The sequence below is a fragment of the Megalobrama amblycephala genome, linkage group LG1 (assembly GCF_018812025.1).
Source record: "Megalobrama amblycephala isolate DHTTF-2021 linkage group LG1, ASM1881202v1, whole genome shotgun sequence".
NCBI classification, from domain to species: domain Eukaryota; kingdom Metazoa; phylum Chordata; class Actinopteri; order Cypriniformes; family Xenocyprididae; genus Megalobrama; species Megalobrama amblycephala.
This window is the reverse complement of record NC_063044.1, coordinates 8,283,564-8,305,613: the sequence shown is the minus strand read 5'-3', so window position 1 is coordinate 8,305,613 and position 22,050 is coordinate 8,283,564. Positions and strand designations below refer to the sequence as shown.

At 37.3% G+C, this 22,050-nt stretch overlaps 1 protein-coding gene across 1 annotated transcript in view; it reads left to right on the top strand.

Moving 5' to 3' along the window:
- LOC125242987 (gastrula zinc finger protein XlCGF26.1-like) overlaps window positions 1-22,050 on the top strand; it is a 204,154-nt gene that overhangs the window by 127,110 nt on the left and 54,994 nt on the right. The gene's annotated exons all lie outside the window — the stretch shown is intronic.

Sequence of the window (22,050 nt, the reverse complement as noted above, 5' to 3'; positions counted from 1 at the left end):
ACACTGTTACAATAAAATGAATGTTTTGACAACATAGTTCATTTTTTGCTTTACTCGTTTTTGCTAGTTTAGCTTACTTAAAAATGTGAGGCAATCGGTTTCCTTAAATTTACTAGTAAAGTGAACACTAATAATAAGTTACCACAACTAATGCTTTTGAGTCACCAGTACTTAATTGTACTTGATAATTAAGTTTAGTCTACAAATACTATTTAGTTTTGCCAACTTAAAATGAATAGTATACTTTACTTATAAATTTAAGGCAATCGGTTTCCTCACTTTTTTAAGTTAACTCTACTTATTACATATGATATATACCTATATATAAACACCTAAGTTTAAATAGTCATATCGCAAGATAGTGAACTAGACAAGAGTAAAAACGAGACAAGAGAACTACAGAGTGAGCAAGCAGAACCATGGAGTAACAAGAATAGACAAGCAGCTCATTCAAGCCATCCAACTTTCACTCACTTTCTTTTACTTAATTTTCTTTTCTGTGAGAGTCTCGTGTTCTAAGTTTTGCCACAAAGTTCAACCAACGACTTTTGACTTCAACTTTAACTCCAGCCACAGCAAAGAGACTTCCTTTCATTTTTCCAGCAAGCTCAAACGTGATTGGGTTTTACCAAACACCACACGGACCTTTAAGACCCTGCAACAAATTTTCGACTTGGAAAACCCTTCTCTGCACGCTGATGAGAAGATTCACATTTAAAGTCGACTCAAGCAAGTACCTCCAGATTGAACTGGTGCATTGAAATTAATGATTCAGGTCTTTAAAATGCATATTTTGCTGAATTCTGTTCATCATATCACTCTCTCTCTTAAAACTCTTTCTCTCTCATTTCCTTTCTTACTGCAACGCGTATGAATGAATGTATGTGTGTGTGTGTTTGTGTTAGAATAAATAAAGTCTCTTGTAGATTTTAAAGGAAAGTGTCTTGTATTATGTGCTTCTAAAATTTAATGCCTTAAACTGTCAATCTTAAGTTACCGTGCTCTAATCAGTGTTTTCACGATTGTTGGATATTTATATCCGCTACAAGAGCTTATTACGGCTCGAGCAAATGAACGCTGGACAACTCATTTGCTCGGTTGTAAACTAAACAACTCTTTATAATTCCCTATAAATTAATTATTTCATTTGAGCTAATTTTACTTCCTAGGGTGTGTTCCCTACAAAGGTTACAAATGATGTCAACTCAATACTGCACATCACAGTACTATACTTTACAGTACAGTACAGTACAGTAACGCAAAAATAATACAAAAATAAAACAAAATACACTACTGTAAATACAGAAAAACAGGCCAATTGTGCATGGGTGGGATTATAGATCCTGCCGTCTGTTTGGGTCTGGCCACAGGATCTCATCAACATCACAAGCGATATTTTCTCCTGCTAAGCAATGGGGAAAATAACACCTTGTGTGCCGAATCCATCCATGGATTGACGTTACCTCAGTGTCTCCGCATGCCTCTTCCATTGCCTGTAGAAGAGGCATGCAGGCATGCAGGCAGTCATATATGCGCCATCTTCAAGCGGAAAAAAATTCTTCGATAGGGTTTATAAATGTCGAGTAAGGGAGCAAGTATACAACTTCAAATTGATCATGGTTGGTAAACCAGTCCCGGACCAGAGCAGCCCGGTGGAAACTAATGTTATCCCAGACAACAACAAACCTGGGCTGCTCTGATCTGTCCTGTATAACTGCATCATGAAGTGCATCGAGAAATGTGAGTATATGTTGCGTATTGTAGGGACCTAGTTTGGCATGATGGTGTAGTAGCCCTCGAAGGCTTATGGCGGCACACATTGTGATGTTTCCCCCACGCTGTCCCGGGACATGCACAATTGCCCTTTGGTCGTCTACTTTTGCTGAGGATGAAACCAGCCTCATCAATGTAAATAAATTCATGAGGCTGTGCAGCTCCATCCATGTCTAAGATTTTCTGCAACAAAAAAATACATAGCATGGATGGCTGGAATTACTCCAAACACACAACTACAGTACTACACATACAGAACCCCCTCACACACCCCCACCCCAACATACAAACACACAGGTACCTGTGTCCCTATCTGCATGTATCTATGTGGTACACTGTAAAAAATTATTTTATGGTGAATCAAATACTACAGAAAAAACAAATGTAATTTTTACATGAAAAGGTTAGTTCAGGCAAGAATTAAAAAAACTAAGTAAATTCTATATTAGTACTCAATTTACAGTTTTTGCCTATTGCTTGAACACTATAGACACATGTTTAGACCAAAGTAACAAAACTTGAAGCTTTTGTTACTATACCTTAAACACAGTGTAACCATACCTTAAACAAAAGCGCTGCTTTTCACTTCAGTTGCAATTCTGCAACACACTTACTTCTGCACACTACACACTATTTCATACATAAGACACTTCGTTCATAAATGAAATCTCATGGGTACCATTGGGAAAACACATCTATTCAATATACAAAACACATTGGGTGATTGAAGACACTTAGACACACACCTGAAAACACTTTCTTACAAAACTGATCACCAATCAGCCAACCACAAATAAGCCTCAGTTGAGCCATTTTGAGAACTTTGCAAGCATGGAGGCAGGGAGAAAAAGAGGTAAAGGCAGAGGAAGAGGAAGAAAAAGAGGAAGAAAAAGAGAGAGACGAGTAGGACATGGTCAAAGAGGCTATGCATGCAACAATATTTCAGATGATATTAGAGCAACGTTGGTGGATCATGTGATAAATCATGGCCTGACAATGAGGGAAGCTGGACAGAGAGTCCAGCCACATCTAAGTCGGTTCACAGTTGCATCCATCATAAGGACATTCAGACTGGAAAACAGGTATGTTTTCAACTCTCCACTCCAGACTGTATCTAAAGTATTTACAGTACTGTACCGTATCACATTAATGTATCACATGTACTGTATTGCAAGTTGTAACAAAAAATGGTAGTTTTGTGGAACATACAGTACAGTATAGTACATAGCACTGTAACATTGAGATGTTACAGTACTGTGTACAGTATACAGTACTGTAAAAAAGAACCAATCCAATAACAATTTGTGGTTGCATTTTTCTACTAAATGACTAGAAGACCTTCTGGGGGTGGTCGGTAACACCCAACAGCAGGAACTTGCCATTGTGGAAATGGTCAGAGCAAACAATGCAATCCGTCTCCACCAGCTATGGGAACAAATACTTACAGAGAGGCAAGTATTCATCAATATCAATTGAGTAGGCATTACCACAATCAGACGTGTCTTGGTAAAGCACAAAATCACATTGAAGCAAGGTCCCATTTGAAAGGAACTGTATCAGGGTCAAAGGACTTCGACAAGAATATGTACAGGTAAGTGTTGCAGTCCTTTACATTTACAATACAGTATTTATGTAATCCAGCACAGTAATAGCTGAATATGTACCATTGTATCAGTACACTAAAAATATCATGTAATCAAGGATCATGCCAGTTATTATCGCTCCATCTGCCATTTTTCGCTATTGTTCTTGCTTGCTTACCTAGTCTGATGATTCAGCTGTGCACAGATCCAGACGTCCTGCCTTTGTGTAATGCCTTGAAAGTGGGCTGGCATATGCAAATATTGGGGTCATACATATTAATGATCCCGACTGTTACGTAACAGTCGGTGTTATGTTGAGATTTGCCTGTTTTTCGGAGGTCTTTTAAACAAATGAGATTTACACAAGAAGGAGAAAACAATGGAGTTTGAGACTCACTGTATGTAATTTCCATGTACTGAACACTTGTTATTCAACTATGCCAAGGTAAATTCAATTTTTCATTCGATGGCACCTTTAAGTAAATCAATGAGTGTTTGCACATGTGAGGAGTTAGTGTGAGGCACTGATGAATTAGTGAGGCATTTTGACTGGTTATGTTTGAAAAAGGAAATCAAGATACTTCCTGTTAATTGTGTGTTGTATTTTGCTAAAAGTGTTTTATGAAATTGAAAAATGAGTCAAAGGCCGAGAATTAGTGTATGGTTTCACAGATTTGGTGTGTGGTTCTGCTGTTTGAGTGTCAGGTTTCAGAAATTGTGTGACAAGTAAGGATTTTGTGTGTGTAAGCAGTTGAAAAAAACTATAATCAAATATGTGATTGTTTCAGCCTGAGATGACGGGGTGGACTTTTGGGTCGAATTTGGAAGTGATAGTGAGTTCCGAGCATCTAAGAAAACCAAAAAAAAAGGCTAAAATAAACAGTGTCGAGTGTGCAGGTGGTATACATTTTTTTATGTAGGGTGTATACATTTTTTGAGAATGTCAGTCTAGCATTATCAGTTATCTGGTGTCGGGCATATTAATAAAGTGACTCAAACTATAGCTAAAGTTCAACTTGCTCAGTCAGCTTGGTTCTGTTTCTCAACACCCCCCAAAAGCTTGTCCGTTGCATCCTCATGGATAAGACATGCAGATAACTACATAGTTCAAAGATTAGTCAAACTTCTTTGAATTTTATATAACCAATGATCATTTAATCAGTTCTGACTCAGACTGTAATGTTTATTCCAAAAAATTGCTACCGAAAAAGTAAAGATTGAATGTTTAACATTCTTTTAGTTATTAAAATAAATGAATTGCAACAGTTCAATCATACCTAAATTGAACTCAGTACAATTGAAAATATAGCTGCAAGCAGCAATTCGGGGCCAAGCCCCAGAAGGGGCAGTAGCGCAATACGGAGCAGGAAGAGCAAAAACAGCAGAAATTGAATGTACATGCAAAACAGCTGGTTCAGAAGGACAGGTGGAAATGAAATGAAAATCAATAGAAGTTCAGAGAATGAACAGGGAATGAACTAAAAACACTTGTATCTCATTCAAGAGGAATAAAGATTAGTACAATGCTTATTTGGATAAAAAAGGTATCAAAATGACTCATTACACACAATTGTATAAAGGAACCCCACACGGGATTCGAACCCACGACCTCCGAGTCCAGTGTCCATTTCTCATCTCATTGCACCACTGTGCAGGTGAATGTTGGCACACCTGCCGAAGTTCATTAGTTCATGTGAAAATGAACTCAAAATGAAGAATTTTTATAAAACTGCACTGAATGTTATATTTAATAACTACTTTAGATCATTCTGCAGCTCATCATGCTGTAGCGCAATACAGAGCAGGAAGAGGAAAAACAGCAGAAAATGAACAAACATGAAACAGCTGGTTCAGAATTACGGGCGAAAATGAACTCAGAATGTACATAAGCTTAGATGAAAATGAACACAGCATGAAACAAAAAGCATTTATTTCTAATCCAAGAGGCAGTAAAGGAATCAAAACACACTATTTCATAAAACCGCTCCACCTGGGATTCGAACCCACTATCTTGGGGTGCAGAGCTCATCAGGTAACTGGCTTTACACATTGAGCTACTTGAGGATGCACATTCAACAATCTGTGGAAGAGAACTTTTAGTGTAAGAAAGAATTTACAAAAAAGCATTACTTAGCATGCTAACCATATTAGCATGCTAAGCTAACTTAATGCTAATGAAGCTCATGGTTAACTTGATAGCTGAAGACCACATTAGAAAGAATAGCAATAGTTTAGCATGCTAAGCAATTACTGTGCTAAGCTAACTAGTATAAGACAACAAACACAAGCAAGGTCACATTCAGAGATGAATATCTTGGGAATGGTAGCGAATATCAAAAATCCGTTCAGTCATTTCTGTGCGGCTCGGTCCAAAGATCACCTGAGCTGATTTTGGACAAAATTGGACAAAAATTGTAGGAGGAGTAGTGAAAAAATGGAATACTGTACTTTTCAAAATGGCCACTACTGTACTGGGTGGAGTCTTAATGTAAGATATTGAATGTGATCAGTATGAAGAGAGGAATCAGTTGTATTGACATTCATTTTTCTGGAACAAAGGGTTCAAAAGTTATAACCTTTACAAAAGTGAATATTTGAACTGGTGGTGGCGCTATAGACTTAGTCCTAGATACTCCAAAGTTGGTCAAATTACTTTTAATTACTATCACTACAAGCATGCCAAATTTGATAATTTTCCTTCTTATGGTTCATTGATTACCATACAGGGGGAAGAAGAATAACTACGAATTTGGACATAAAGGAATTGCATGTGATAGCTTCAGATTAGACCAGTTTTAGGCAGAATGCCTAGAACAGACACAAGTTCTGCATCTTTTCCTGCCACAGTACCTCATGCGGTCTGGGCATGTGTCACACTGAGTTTCGAACCCACGATGCAGAGCATTCGGGATCCGTGGCGTAACACATTGAGCTAATCAGCCATGCAAGTTCATCAGTATGCTAAGCAGAGGTTTCAGTGTGAGAAAGAGTTCACAAAAAAAAAAGCTTCATAGCATGTTAACCATATTAGTATGCAAAGTTATTTAATGCCAACTAAGTTTTGGTTAACCTGTTGACTGAAGACCACATTAGAAAGAATAGCAATAGTTTAGCATGCTAAGCAATTACTGTGCTAAGCTAACTAGTATAAGACAACAAACACAAGCAAGGTCACATTCAGAGATGAATATCTTGGGAATGGTAGCGAATATCAAAAATCCATTCAGTCATTTCTGTGCGGCTCGGTCCAAAGATCACCTGAGCTGATTTTGGACAAAATTGGACAAAAATTGTAGGAGGAGTAGCGAAAAAACTGTTTTCCATTTATTTCAATATGGCGGACAGGTACATTTAAGGAAAATGACAAATGACACATCGTCGGAATCGGCATAAGCCAGGGAATAAAATGACATAAAGCATACACATTTTGGAAAGTGTTTTCAAAAGTTATAAGTGGTTTTGCAATAATCATTACATCTGTGGAACAGTAGGTGGCGCTGTGTTGAAACTTCTCAGGTACCTTCAGGACCTTCTAAAGGTCATACATACCAATTTGTGTGAAGATATGTCAAATTGTTTAAAAGTTATTGCAATTTATGACAAAATTCAAAATGGCGGACACGTGGTTCATCCGATGTTGACGAATTCGATATCCTCGGATTCGGCATGGCACAGGGAATCCATAGACACCAAGATCTTGATTTTCTAATAAAGTGTTCAAAAGTTATTGGCCAAAATAGCCATTTTTCAGATCTCATGACCTGTAGGTGGCGCTGTTCCCAAATTTGGCATGGAACCTCAGATCATGGTCTTGATCAAGTGTACCAATTTTAGTTTTGATTGCTCAAAGTTTGGCCGAGATACAGCCTCTATAGCAATTTTGGGTCAACCTCGTTAACTTCGTGACATCATAACTTTTGAACAAAGATGAATAAAAAAAATCTGTTCAGTCATTTCTGTGCGGCTCAGACCAAAGATCACCTGATCAAAGTTTGGACAAAATTGGACAAATTTTGAAGGAGGAGTAGCGAAAAAACGGAATACTGTACTTTTCAAAATGGCCACTACTGTACTGGGTGGAGACTTAATGTAAGATATTGAATGTGATCAGTATGAAGAGAGGAATCAGTTGTATTGACATTCATTTTTCTGGAACAAAGGGTTCAAAAGTTATAACCTTTACAAAAGTGAATATTTGAACTGGTGGTGGCGCTATAGACTTAGTCCTAGATACTCCAAAGTTGGTCAAATTACTTTTAATTACTATCACTACAAGCATGCCAAATTTGATAATTTTCCTTCTTATGGTTCATTGATTACCATACAGGGGGAAGAAGAATAACTACGAATTTGGACATAAAGGAATTGCATGTGATAGCTTCAGATTAGACCAGTTTTAGGCAGAATGCCTAGAACAGACACAAGTTCTGCATCTTTTCCTGCCACAGTACCTCATGCGGTCTGGGCATGTGTCACACTGAGTTTCGAACCCACGATGCAGAGCATTCGGGATCCATGGCGTAACACATTGAGCTAATCAGCCATGCAAGTTCATCAGTATGCTAAGCAGAGGTTTCAGTGTGAGAAAGAGTTCACAAAAAAAAAAGCTTCATAGCATGTTAACCATATTAGTATGCAAAGTTATTTAATGCCAACTAAGTTTTGGTTAACCTGTTGACTGAAGACCACATTAGAAAGAATAGCAATAGTTTAGCATGCTAAGCAATTACTGTGCTAAGCTAACTAGTATAAGACAACAAACACAAGCAAGGTCACATTCAGAGATGAATATCTTGGGAATGGTAGCGAATATCAAAAATCCGTTCAGTCATTTCTGTGCGGCTCGGTCCAAAGATCATCTGAGCTGATTTTGGACAAAATTGACCAAAATTTGTGGGAGGAGTAGCGAAAAAACTGTTTTTGATTTAATTCAATATGGCAGACAGGTACATTTAAGGAAAATGACAAATGACACATCGTCGGAATCGGCATAAGCCAGGGAATAAAATGACATAAAGCATACACATTTTGGAAAGTGTTTTCAAAAGTTATAAGTGGTTTTGCAATAATCATTACATCTGTGGAACAGTAGGTGGCGCTGTGTTGAAACTTCTCAGGTACCTTCAGGACCTTCTAAAGGTCATACGTACCAATTTGTGTGAAGATATGTCAAATTGTTTAAAAGTTATTGCAATTTATGACAAAATTCAAAATGGCGGACACGTGGTTCATCCGATGTTGACGAATTCGATATCCTCGGATTCGGCATGGCACAGGGAATCCATAGACACCAAGATCTTGATTTTCTAATAAAGTGTTCAAAAGTTATTGGCCAAAATAGCCATTTTTCAGATCTCATGACCTGTAGGTGGCGCTGTTCCCAAATTTGGCATGGAACCTCAGATCATGGTCTTGATCAAGTGTACCAATTTTAGTTTCGATTGCTCAAAGTTTGGCCGAGATACAGCCTCTATAGCAATTTTGGGTCAACCTCGTTAACTTCGTGACATCATAACTTTTGAACAAAGATGAATAAAAAAATCTGTTCAGTCATTTCTGTGCGGCTCAGACCAAAGATCACCTGATCAAAGTTTGGACAAAATTGGACAAATTTTGAAGGAGGAGAAGCGAAAAAAACAAATACTGTACTTTTCAAAATGGCCGCTACTGTAATGGGTGGAGACTTAATGTAAGAAGTTGAATAGCATCAGCATGAAGAGACGAATCAGATGAACTAAATTTAATTTTTCTATGACAAACAGTTCAAATGTTAAAACCGTTAGAATGTTGAAATTTTGAACTGGTGGTGGCGCTATAGAGTTGGTTCTAGAGACTCCAAATTTGGTCCAATCACTATTCATGAGCATCTCTACAACTGTGCCAAATTTCATCATTTTCTCATGTTCCGTTGATAGGGCTGCCATAGACTCCCATTCGGGAGGAAGAATAATAATAATAAAAGGGAAAACGTACAATTACAATAGGGGCTACAGCCCCTTCGGGCTTGGCCCCTAATAATAAAAGGGAAAACGTACAATTACAATAGGGGCTACAGCCCCTTCGGGGCTTGGCCCCTAATAAAAGGGAAAACGTACAATTACAATAGGGGCTACAGCCCCTTCGGGGCTTGGCCCCTAAAAACGTACAATTACAATAGGGGCTACAGCCCCTTTGGGGCTTGGCCCCTAAATACTTGTTTCTAATTCAAGAGGAATAAAGATTAGTACAATGCTTATTTGGATAAAAAAAAGGAATCAAAATGACTCATTACACACTATTGAATAAAACCCACCCTCATGGGATTCAAACCCACAACCTCCAGGACCAGTGTCCATTTCTCATCACATTGCACCACTGTGCAGGTGAATGCTGGCACAACTGCCGAAGTTCATTAGTTCACGTGAAAATTAACTCAAAATGAAGAATTTTTATTAAAACTGCACTGAATGTTATATTTAATAACTTTACTTTAGATCATTCTGCAGCTCATCATGCTGTAGCGCAATACAGAGCAGGAAGAGGAAAAACAGCAGAAAATGAACAAACATGAAACAGCTGGTTCAGAATTATGGGCGAGAATGATCTCAGAATGTACAGAAGCTTAGATGAAAATGAACACAGCATGAAACAAAAAACATTTATTTCTAATCCAAGAGGCATTAAAGGAATCAAAACACACTATTTCATAAAACCGCTCCTCCCGGGATTCGAACCCACTATCTTCGGGGTACAGGCCTCTTCAGGTACCTGGCTTTACAAATTGAGCTACTTCATGACACATGTTCAACATGCTGTGGAAGAGAACTTTTAGTGTAACAAAGAATTTACAAAAAAAGCATTACTTAGCATGCTAACCATATTAGCATGCTAAGCTAACTTAATGCTAATGAAGCTCATGGTTAACTTGATAGCTGAAGAGCCACATTAAAAAGAATGACAACTGGTTAGCATGCTAAGCAATTAGCATGCTAAGCTAACTAGCATAAGACAACAAACACAAGCAAGGTCACATTCAGAGACAAATATCTTGGGAACGGTAGTGAATATCAAAATTCCGTTCAGTCATTTCTATGCGGCTCGGCCCAAAGATCATCTGAGCTGATTTTGGACAAAATTGGACAAAATTTGTAGGAGGAGTAGCGAAAAAACTCTTTTTCATTTATTTCAATATGGCAGACAGGTACATTTAAGGAAAATGACAAATGACACATCGTTGGAATTGGCATTAGCCAGGGAATAAAATGACATAAAGTATACATGTTTTGGAAAGAGTTTTCAAAAGTTATAAGCATTTTTGCAAAAAAACTTATATCTGTGGAACAGTAGGTGGTGCTGTATTGAAACTTCTCTGGTACCTTCAGGACCTACCAAAGGTCATACATACCAATTTTTGTGAAGATATGTCAAATAGTTTAAAAGATATTGCAATTTATGACAAAATTCAAAATGGCGGACACGTGGTTCATCCGATGTTGACGAATTCGATATCCTCGGATTCGGCATGGCACAGGGAATCCATAGACACCAAGATCTTGATTTTCTAATAAAGTGTTCAAAAGTTATTGGCCAAAATAGCCATTTTTCAGATCTCATGACCTGTAGGTGGCGCTGTTCCCAAATTTGGCATGGAACCTCAGATCATGGTCTTGATCAAGTGTACCAATTTTTGTTTTGATTGCTCAAAGTTTGGCCGAGATACAGCCTCTATAGCAATTTTGGGTCAACCTCGTTAACTTCGTGACATCATAACTTTTGAACAAAGATGAATAAAAAAAATCTGTTCAGTCATTTCTGTGCGGCTCAGACCAAAGATCACCTGATCAAAGTTTGGACAAAAATTGGACAAATTTTGAAGGAGGAGTAGCGAAAAAACGGAATACTGTACTTTTCAAAATGGCCACTACTGTACTGGGTGGAGACTTAATGTAAGATATTGAATGTGATCAGTATGAAGAGAGGAATCAGTTGTATTGACATTCATTTTTCTGGAACAAAGGGTTCAAAAGTTATAACCTTTACAAAAGTGAATATTTGAACTGGTGGTGGCGCTATAGACTTAGTCCTAGATACTCCAAAGTTGGTCAAATTACTTTTAATTACTATCACTACAAGCATGCCAAATTTGATAATTTTCCTTCTTATGGTTCATTGATTACCATACAGGGGGAAGAAGAATAACTACGAATTTGGACATAAAGGAATTGCATGTGATAGCTTCAGATTAGACCAGTTTTAGGCAGAATGCCTAGAACAGACACAAGTTCTGCATCTTTTCCTGCCACAGTACCTCATGCGGTCTGGGCATGTGTCACACTGAGTTTCGAACCCACGATGCAGAGCATTCGGGATCCGTGGCGTAACACATTGAGCTAATCAGCCATGCAAGTTCATCAGTATGCTAAGCAGAGGTTTCAGTGTGAGAAAGAGTTCACAAAAAAAAAAGCTTCATAGCATGTTAACCATATTAGTATGCAAAGTTATTTAATGCCAACTAAGTTTTGGTTAACCTGTTGACTGAAGACCACATTAGAAAGAATAGCAATAGTTTAGCATGCTAAGCAATTACTGTGCTAAGCTAACTAGTATAAGACAACAAACACAAGCAAGGTCACATTCAGAGATGAATATCTTGGGAATGGTAGCGAATATCAAAAATCCGTTCAGTCATTTCTGTGCGGCTCGGTCCAAAGATCATCTGAGCTGATTTTGGACAAAATTGACCAAAATTGTAGGAGGAGTAGCGAAAAAACTGTTTTGATTTAATTCAATATGGCAGACAGGTACATTTAAGGAAAATGACAAATGACACATTGTCGGAATCGGCATAAGCCAGGGAATAAAATGACATAAAGCAGACAAATTTTGGATAATGTTTTCAAAAGTTATAAGCAATTTTGCAAAAAACATTATATCTGTGGAACACTAGGTGGCGCTGTGCTGAAACTTCTCATGTACCTTCAGGACACTCTGATGGTCATATGTACCAAATTTTGTGATGATATGTCAAATTGTTTAAAAGTTATTGCAATTTATGACAAAATTCAAAATGGCGGACATGCTTTTCATCCGATGTTGACAAATTCAATATCCCCGGATTCGGCATGGTCCAAGGAATCCATAGACACCAAGATCTTGATTTTCTAATAAAGTGTTCAAAAGTTATTGGCCAAAATAGCCATTTTTCAGATCTCATGACCTGTAGGTGGCGCTGTTCCCAAATTTGGCATGGAACCTCAGATCATGGTCTTGATCAAGTGTACCAATTTTAGTTTCGATTGCTCAAAGTTTGGCCGAGATACAGCCTCTATAGCAATTTTGGGTCAACCTCGTTAACTTCGTGACATCATAACTTTTGAACAAAGATGAATAAAAAAAATCTGTTCAGTCATTTCTGTGCGGCTCAGACCAAAGATCACCTGATCAAAGTTTGGACAAAATTGGACAAATTTTGAAGGAGGAGAAGCGAAAAAAACAAATACTGTACTTTTCAAAATGGCCGCTACTGTAATGGGTGGAGACTTAATGTAAGAAGTTGAATAGCATCAGCATGAAGAGACGAATCAGATGAACTAAATTAAATTTTTCTATGACAAACAGTTCAAATGTTAAAACCGTTAGAATGTTGAAATTTTGAACTGGTGGTGGCGCTATAGAGTTGGTTCTAGAGACTCCAAATTTGGTCCAATCACTATTCATGAGCATCTCTACAACTGTGCCAAATTTCATCATTTTCTCATGTTCCGTTGATAGGGCTGCCATAGACTCCCATTCGGGAGGAAGAATAATAATAATAAAAGGGAAAACGTACAATTACAATAGGGGCTACAGCCCCTTCGGGGCTTGGCCCCTAAAAAAGAAAATCAGAAATGTTGGATTTCTCTGAGTTTGATCAAGTAAAGTCTCTTTGAATTATTATTATTTATTTTTTTTTTTTTTTTAGATTGGAGGTCCCTGTTCGGGCGCCACCTCTGTAACGGTGGCGACACCCAGATGTACACTTTAAACCTCAAAAAGTTGTTTTTTTGTTTTCTTTTTTTTTTCGGGCGCCAGACAGTAAAGACTGTCAAATTTAAATATTTCCCGGATAGCTCTAAAGCCACCAGTTACAATAACAAACTCAAATTTTCCAGGTAATTTCGTTTAATTATAAACAAACAAACAAAAAAAAAATAATAATAATAATGATAGTAATAATAATCACAACAACACATTAACACGGTGACATGTTCACAAGGAGCAACAATGTTCGCATCTCTCCGGTAGAGAGAAACAGCTTGAATGCAACGTCAATTCAGCTTTGAACAGTTGGTGACTGTCCGGGTAAATGACCCAAGCAAACAGAGTTTTTTTCTCTTTCAGTCACTCACAAATCGTACATTATGACAGTACAATGGTACAATGAAAGTTCCACAACACGTCACCAAATAGATGCGGTTCCGTCCACATCCGTGTGCTCAAAACTGCATTTTTTCCACATGTAAAGAAAAAAAAAATTACATCATTAACCAAAACGTAATGAGCATTTACAAAAAACAAATATAACTTCAAAATAAACTGATGCAAAAAGAGGGGAAAAGGGGAAAAAAACAAAAAACACATTGAATGTAAAAAGGGATGCATAGTTAATGGGCGCGCATCTGCTTGCACGCCTTTGTTTGAAAGTGTGTGTGTAGTGTGTGTGTGTGTGGTGTATGTGTGTGTGGTGTAGAGAGCAAGCGGGGTGTCACTGACCAGGTTTGAGCAGATTTCAGGTTCACATGATGAGTGCAAAGAGAACGACGAGGCGTCTAGTCGGAAATCCATCCATATCAGCTGCACCAACACGCATAAACTGGAGCGGAATTGCATGACACTTGTACGTACAAGCGATCATTTTCTTCTCTCAAACTCACTAGAGCATGTCCAAAAACAGCAGGCCGGAACCATCACATACGTCACTCGTCGCCTCCCACATCATCGCAGTCACCTTCCATGCCGGATATCAGGCCAGGAACAACGCCGCCTAGGTGCGCTCATTTCCCCTTTTTATCTGCCGAGCTCCTTATTAACACGCCCTCATTATGACGCTTGTTAAATGAAAACACCCGCTGCTCTGCTACACATGGTAACTTACTCTGTGAACCTAACCTGGTCAGGAGGAGGAAACCCAGAGTTTCGTTCGGTCTCCTCCCCCTTTTTAAAGTGCAAGTGATATTTAAATAGTTAACTCATTCATTCACATTGCAAAAATGCTTTTCGTACTGAGTACAAATACCTAAAAATATCTAAAAATTCTTAAATCAAGATGGATTTTTTTTTTTTATAAGAAAATAATATAAGATATTTAGTCTTGTTTCCTGGGGGATCTAAATTAAGTGCATTTTACTTAAGTAAAATTATCAATATCTGCCAGTGTGGTAATAAAAATAAACTTACTGCAAACGGAAAGTGTCGGCGTGTCTACCCAGGTGAAAAAAGTGCAGTAAAATACACTTTATTTTAGTACTCTTCCATAATGTACTTAAAGTGCTCTATTTCCATGCACTTATTTTTTAATATACTAAAAGCTCTTCTTTAGTACTTCTTAAGATCATCTTAAGAACATCTAAGTGTACTCAACTGTGCTATTCTGAGACACAATGAAATTGAGCTAAAATGTATTTAGTTACCACTTGTAGTACACTTGAACCCATCTTTCAAAAACTTCTAAAATAGACTTATGATGTATTTCAAATATAAGACTAATATATAACGAATATATACAAAATGTATTTATAATTTATTGCCTACAACATTATGAATACGTTTTGTATATATTTATCATATATTATTCTTATATTTTATGTACTTCATAAGTGTATTTCCTATGTCTGATGAGTACATTTAAAGGTGTATGAAAGATGGGTTCAAGTGTACTACAAGTGGTAACTAAATAGATTTTTTTAAATACAGAGATAGTATATTAAAAGCACATTTTAGTTCAAATTCATGGTGTCTCAGAATAGCACAGTTGAGTACACTTAGATGTTCTTAAGAAGATCTTAAGAAGTACTAAAGATGAGCTTTTAGTATATTAAAAAATAAGTGCATGGAAATAGAGCACTTTAAGTATAGAAATGTACTGTGTACTAAAATAAAGTGTATTCTCCTGCACTTTTTTCACTTGGGGGAAAATGTACTTATAACTAGTATATTAGTAATATATTTGTAAGAAAATCAATGTCATTTAAATTTAGGATTCCTATATAAAAGTCTACTAAGATTGAACTAATTTTAAAGCAATGAAAGCATATTTTTAACAAATACACTAATAAAACACAAAAACTGCAGTGAAGTATTTAGTATACTTTTCCAAGTGCAGTGAATTACTACTGAAGTACAAATATACATTGAATTAGTGTATTTAGTGTATAACTTTGACACTTTTATTTAGCACCAATATAAATAATGTACTACAAATGTACTTGCTTGTATTGAAATATTTTTTTAATGCACTCAAGTATACTTTTTTTTCACCTGGGTATTACTAAGTGCAAATTTACAGTAGCTCCTCCCACCAGTGTCACACCAGGTTAAAGTTAACACATGTTGTAGTGGCTGCAGTGGTGTAGGCAATAGTGTGTTGTGTGCAGAGAATTAACTTGTAATGTGATCGACTAGGTTCGAATCCGCCTTTTGCCGAGCTCGCTATTCTTCCTTTTCCCATCACATCAGAAAGGCATTTATTTTTAATAAAAATGAAGAAAATTTTCTAAAAGTGGAAGTAAAATGCCTAACGAGTGTTTAATAATGATACAATCATTTACACTCTTATTATTGCATCCTGTATTTTTTTTTTCTTCTTCTTCTTCTTTTTGCATGTGGGATACCATGAACATTAATATTATTTCAATAACTTACAGTTCTTCCAGTTTTCACCTTTGATATTATAACAGTGATAAGAATTAAACTTGCATTGACTCAGAAGTATGCGGATGTCATGTGCTGTTGCCATGGTGAATCGTAATATCGTAGCTCCATTGATGATGGCTTTTCATAGTCGTGGTGCACGCGCTTAACTCAGAGTCAAACTACTCAGAGTCAATTGAACTATCTCAATTCAGCTGTTCTGAAACAGAAAACTCAGAGGCCGTTTCTCAATATGCGTACTTGTCTGTACTTTTGTTCTTGTGGACTTGTGAAACATCATCAGTCGCTGTCCAAGTACTGTTCCAATTCAAAGTTCACATCTAGCCAAGTTCAGTTCAAATCCCCGGATGTGTTCTTGATCCGCCCCTTTTATCGAGGATGCATCGAGAGGTGACTTGTGCAGACTTGAGAGAGCCAGGTATCCCAGAATGCATCTCGCACTAACCAGCAAGCGTCAATAGAAAAGGAGAAAACCCGCATAATTTAAACATATTACTGTTATTATGTCATGATATGTAGTTTTAAGAGTTTTTTAGGCGAAAATGTGCAGGTTAAAGCTCAAATTTGTGGTTTATTGATAAAGATAGCGCCTTTCTGACAATTTGATCTGACGTTGTCGGAGTTGTGAGATCCAGGCGATCACCGGACGCTCAGCGCTCATGTACCCAGCCGAGAGCAGCCTTACCTCGGCTAGTCCTTCTGACGTTTGCCGCTGGCTCCGTTTTGGCTGAGGGCAACGTGACGTTTCATAACTTTATATGGCTATTTAACTTTTGTATCCTAGTAAAGCGCTGATTTTGTACGCTTGACTGAATTGTTTGCTTTATTTCTTATTGTATATTCTTACCTTTTATAATGGGTATTATTGATCATTGAAACTGACATAAAACAAATGGTTTTGTTTTGTTATATCCTATTTCATTTAATTTCAGTGAAGATAATCAGAGTATGCACAAATAATATTACATTTAATATTTAGGTATTTTGAGGCAGGGTTGTTTAATATTTCGTTTTGTTATACATATAAGCAGACATTGCAGATAATTAATCACTCGTTGCCTGAGACTATTAATATGTTTTTGTTTGTTTTTAAATAAAACGAAAAGAGGCAGAGTGTTTTATAACATATTTCGTTTTATTGTTGGCTAAAACATATATTAAAGAGATAACCAAAGCCAGAGCGAGCTGAGTGACGTTATCAAGAACGCTGCTGTTCCATTTGCAGAATCACAGGACTTGTGTTCTCCCGTCCACTGGAGTTTGTTCTCCTGAGTCGAACTTGCCAAGTCCCAACTACCAAGGACGTGAGTCCGAAGTTTGCGAACTTGGTTTTGAGAAACGGCCAGAGTTTCCCATCTCAGAGTAAGTCAACTCAGAGTTCAAGTTTAAACTCAGAGTTGGTTGAACCTCCTTATTGAAACAGGCCTCTGAGATAAAACTAACAATGATCAGTTGTGTTTCTTAACTAACATTAAAGGTGCCCTCGAATGAATTTATCTTGGCATTGTTAAATAACAAGAGTTCAGTACATGGAAATGACATACAGTGAGTCTCAAACTCCATTGCTTCCTCCTTTTTATATAAATCTCATTTGTTTAAAAGACCTCCGAAGAACAGGCGACTCTCAACATAACACCGACTGTTACGTAACAGTCGGGGTGTACGCCCCCAATCTTTGCATATGCCAGCCCACGTTTCCAACATTATAAAAGGCATTAGACAAGTGCAGCCAGTATTAACGTCTGGATGTGCACAACCAAATCATCAGACTAGGTAAGCAAGCAAGAACAACAGTGAAAAATGGCAGATGGAGCGATAATATCTGACATGATCCATGATAACATGATATTTTTAGTGATATTTGTAAACTGTCTTTCTAAATGTTTCGTTAGCATGTTGCTAATGTACTGTTAAATGTGGTTAAAGTTACCATCGTTTATTACTGTATTCACGGAGACAAGAGCCGTCGTTATTTTCATTATTAAACACTTGCAGTCTGTATAATTCATAAACACAACTTCATTCTTTATAAATCTCTCCAACAGAGTAGTATTAGCTGTTAGCCACGGAGCACTATCAAACTCATTCAGAATCAGAAGTAAACAATATACAGGTCCTTCTCAAAAAGTTAGCATATTGTGATAAAGTTCATTATTTTCCATAATGTAATGATAAAAATTAAACTTTCATATATTTTAGATTCATTGCACACCAACTGAAATATTTCAGGTCTTTTATTGTTTTAATACTGATGATTTTGGCATACAGCTCATGAAAACCCAAAATTCCTATCTCAAAAAATTAGCATATCATGAAAAGGTTCTCTAAACGAGCTATTAACCTAATCATCTGAATCAACTAATTAACTCTAAACACCTGCAAAAGATTCCTGAGGCTTTTAAAAACTCCCAGCCTGGTTCATTACTCAAAACCGCAATCATGGGTAAGACTGCCGACCAGAAGGCCATCATTGACACCCTCAAGCGAGAGGGTAAGACACAGAAAGAAATTTCTGAACGAATAGGCTGTTCCCAGAGTGCTGTGTCAAGGCACCTCAGTGGGAAGTCTGTGGGAAGGAAAAAGTGTGGCAAAAAACGCTGCACAACGAGAAGAGGTGACCGGACCCTGAGGAAGATTGTGGAGAAGGACCGATTCCAGACCTTGGGGGACCTGCGGAAGCAGTGGAACTGAGTCAGACAGGTGGACAGGTGCCGCATTCCCCAGGTCAAGCCACTTTTGAACCAGAAACAGCGGCAGAAGCGCCTGACCTGGGCTACAGAGAAGCAGCACTGGACTGTTGCTCAGTGGTCCAAAGTACTTTTTTCGGATGAAAGCAAATTTTGCATGTCATTCGGAAATCAAGGTGCCAGAGTCTGGAGGAAGAATGGGGAGAAGGAAATGCCAAAATGCCTGAAGTCCAGTGTCAAGTACCCACAGTCAGTGATGGTCTGGGGTGCCATGTCAGCTGCTGGTGTTGGTCCACTGTGTTTTATCAAGGGCAGGGTCAATGCAGCTAGCTATCAGGAGATTTTGGAGCACTTCATGCTTCCATCTGCTGAAAAGCTTTATGGAGATGAAGATTTCGTTTTTTCAGCACGACCTGGCACCTGCTCACAGTGCCAAAACCACTGGTAAATGGTTTACTGACCATGGTATTACTGTGCTCAATTGGCCTGCCAACTCTCCTGACCTGAACCCCATACAGAATCTGTGGGATATTGTGAAGAGAAAGTTGAGAGATGCAAGACCCAACACTCTGGATGAGCTTAAGGCCGCTATCGAAGCATCCTGGGCCTCCATAACACCTCAGCAGTGCCACAGGCTGATTGCCTCCATGCCACGCCGCATTGAAGCGGTCATTTCTGCAAAAGGATTCCCGACCAAGTATTGAGTGCATAACTGAACATAATTATTTGAAGGTTGACTTTTTTTGTATTAAAAACACTTTTCTTTTATTGGTCGGATGAAATATGCTAATTTTTTGAGATAGGAATTTTGGTTTTCATGAGCTGTATGCCAAAATCATCAGTATTAAAACAATAAAAGACCTGAAATATTTCAGTTGGTGTGCAATGAATCTAAAATATATGAAAGTTTAATTTTTATCATTACATTATGGAAAATAATGAACTTTATCACAATATGCTAATTTTTTGAGAAGGACCTGTAACAGTATACAATACTCACATAATCCGACGCATGCATGCCGCATGCATGACGAACACTTTGTAAAGATCCATTTTGAGGGTTATATTAGCTGTGTAAACTTTGTTAGGGCACTGTTTAAGGCAAGCGCGATCTCCGTGGGCGGAGAGCACGGGATTTAAAGGGGCCGCAGCATAAAATCGGCGCGTTTATAATGATGCCCCAAAATAGGCAGTTAAAAAAAATCAAAAAAAAAAAAAATCTATGGGGTATTTTGATCTGAAACTTCACAAACACATTCAGGGGACACCTTAGACTTATATTACATATTTTAAAAACATAATATAGGGCACCTTTAACAAAAAATAATACTTTCTGTAACAAATGTAGCTATTGCTCAATCTTAGTTAATGCATTAAATAATGAGACCTTATTGTAAAGTGTTTCCTGTTGTTCTTTATAGCCTAATTCTTTTGTACTTTAATCTGTTTGAAAATTTGACTTTATATTTTTTGCATGTATTGTATTATTGTATTTAAACATTCAGTTATTTTTGTTATTACAAAAAGAGTTCTTAAACCTGTTATACTATTACAACACTTTTTTTGCAACTTATTTCAATATCGTGATAATACCATATACCATGATAAAAGCTTCAGCAATTAATCACAACATGAAAATTTGATACCGTCTCATGCCTACAGTGCCGTCTAAGGGCCCGAAGATCACGGGCATCCAGTATGGTTTTCCGGCCTTGACCCTTACGCACAGAGATTGTTCCAGATTCTCTGAATCTTTGGATAATATTATGCACTGTAGATGATGATAACTTCAAACTCTTTGCAATTTTTCTCTGAGAAACTCCTTTCTGATATTGCTCCACTATTTTTCGCCGCAGCATTGGGGGAATTGGTGATCCTCTGCTCATCTTGACTTCTGAGAGACACTGCCACTCTGAGAGGCTCTTTTTATACCCAATCATGTTGCCAATTGACCTAATAAGTTGCAAATTGGTCCTCCAGCTGTTCCTTATATGTACATTTAACTTTTCTGGCCTCTTAGTGCTACCTGTCCCAACTTTTTTGGAATGTGTAGCTCTCATGAAATCCGAAATGAGCCAATATTTGGCATGACATTTCAAAATGTCTCACTTTCAACATTTGATATGTTATATTCTATTGTGAATAAAATATAAGTTTATGAGATTTGTAAATTATTGCATTCCTTTTTTATTCACAATTTGTACAGTGTCCCAACTTTTTTGGAATTGGGTTTGTAGTCCAAGTGCTTTGCAATGGTCAGTTTGTTCAGTGTAGACAGCTTTTAGCTGTTGCGGCGTGTCTGGTGTAAGTTAGTAGACATGGGGATAATACGGCACCACGAGTCGAGGATCTATTTCAGAACCGGCCGCTATTCAAATTATCTGGCTGCGGGCGTGGGCCAGATATTATTGCTGGCGGGCCAGTTTTGGCCCACAGGCCGCCTATTGCAACCACTCCTTTATGGTCTATAAACACATTTAATATAAATACGAATGCACAAAAATCTGCAAGTTTGACAAAAATAATAAAGACCAAATTACAGACTTTTTTTTTTTTGAGCATGAACAGAAAAAAATATTTTCCATTGTTCTCTATTCAGAAGATGATATTGTGTTTATTGTTTCAGAAAATAATTGTTTTGGCAACTTCTGTAATATTCTGTTAGATTATACTTCTGTATATTCTCCATTTCTGTAGAGCTGGACATTTTAATAATGATCAAATGACTGAGTTCAGCTGTGAGAATAAAACCAACCTGTTTGTTCCTCAGTATCTTCATGTTTCACACTGAATGTTTCTTCAATCTTCATGTCTTCAGTCTCATCTTTAATAATTATCTTCATATCTTCACTCTCCTCTTTAATAATTATCTTTATATCTTCAGTCTCTTCTTTAATAAACTCAATCTTCTTGTCTTCAGTCTCCTCTATAATAAACGCCATCTTTAAGAAGAGAATAATTAACAGAGTTAATGGTCTTCAATGACCAGTTGGACAACAACAACAACAACAACACTAATGCTTAAAATTAATAAACTTCATATTTAGACATTTATGATCTACATTTGGTATTCAAAAATTATAGATTATATTTAAATGATTACTCTTTGATGAAAACAT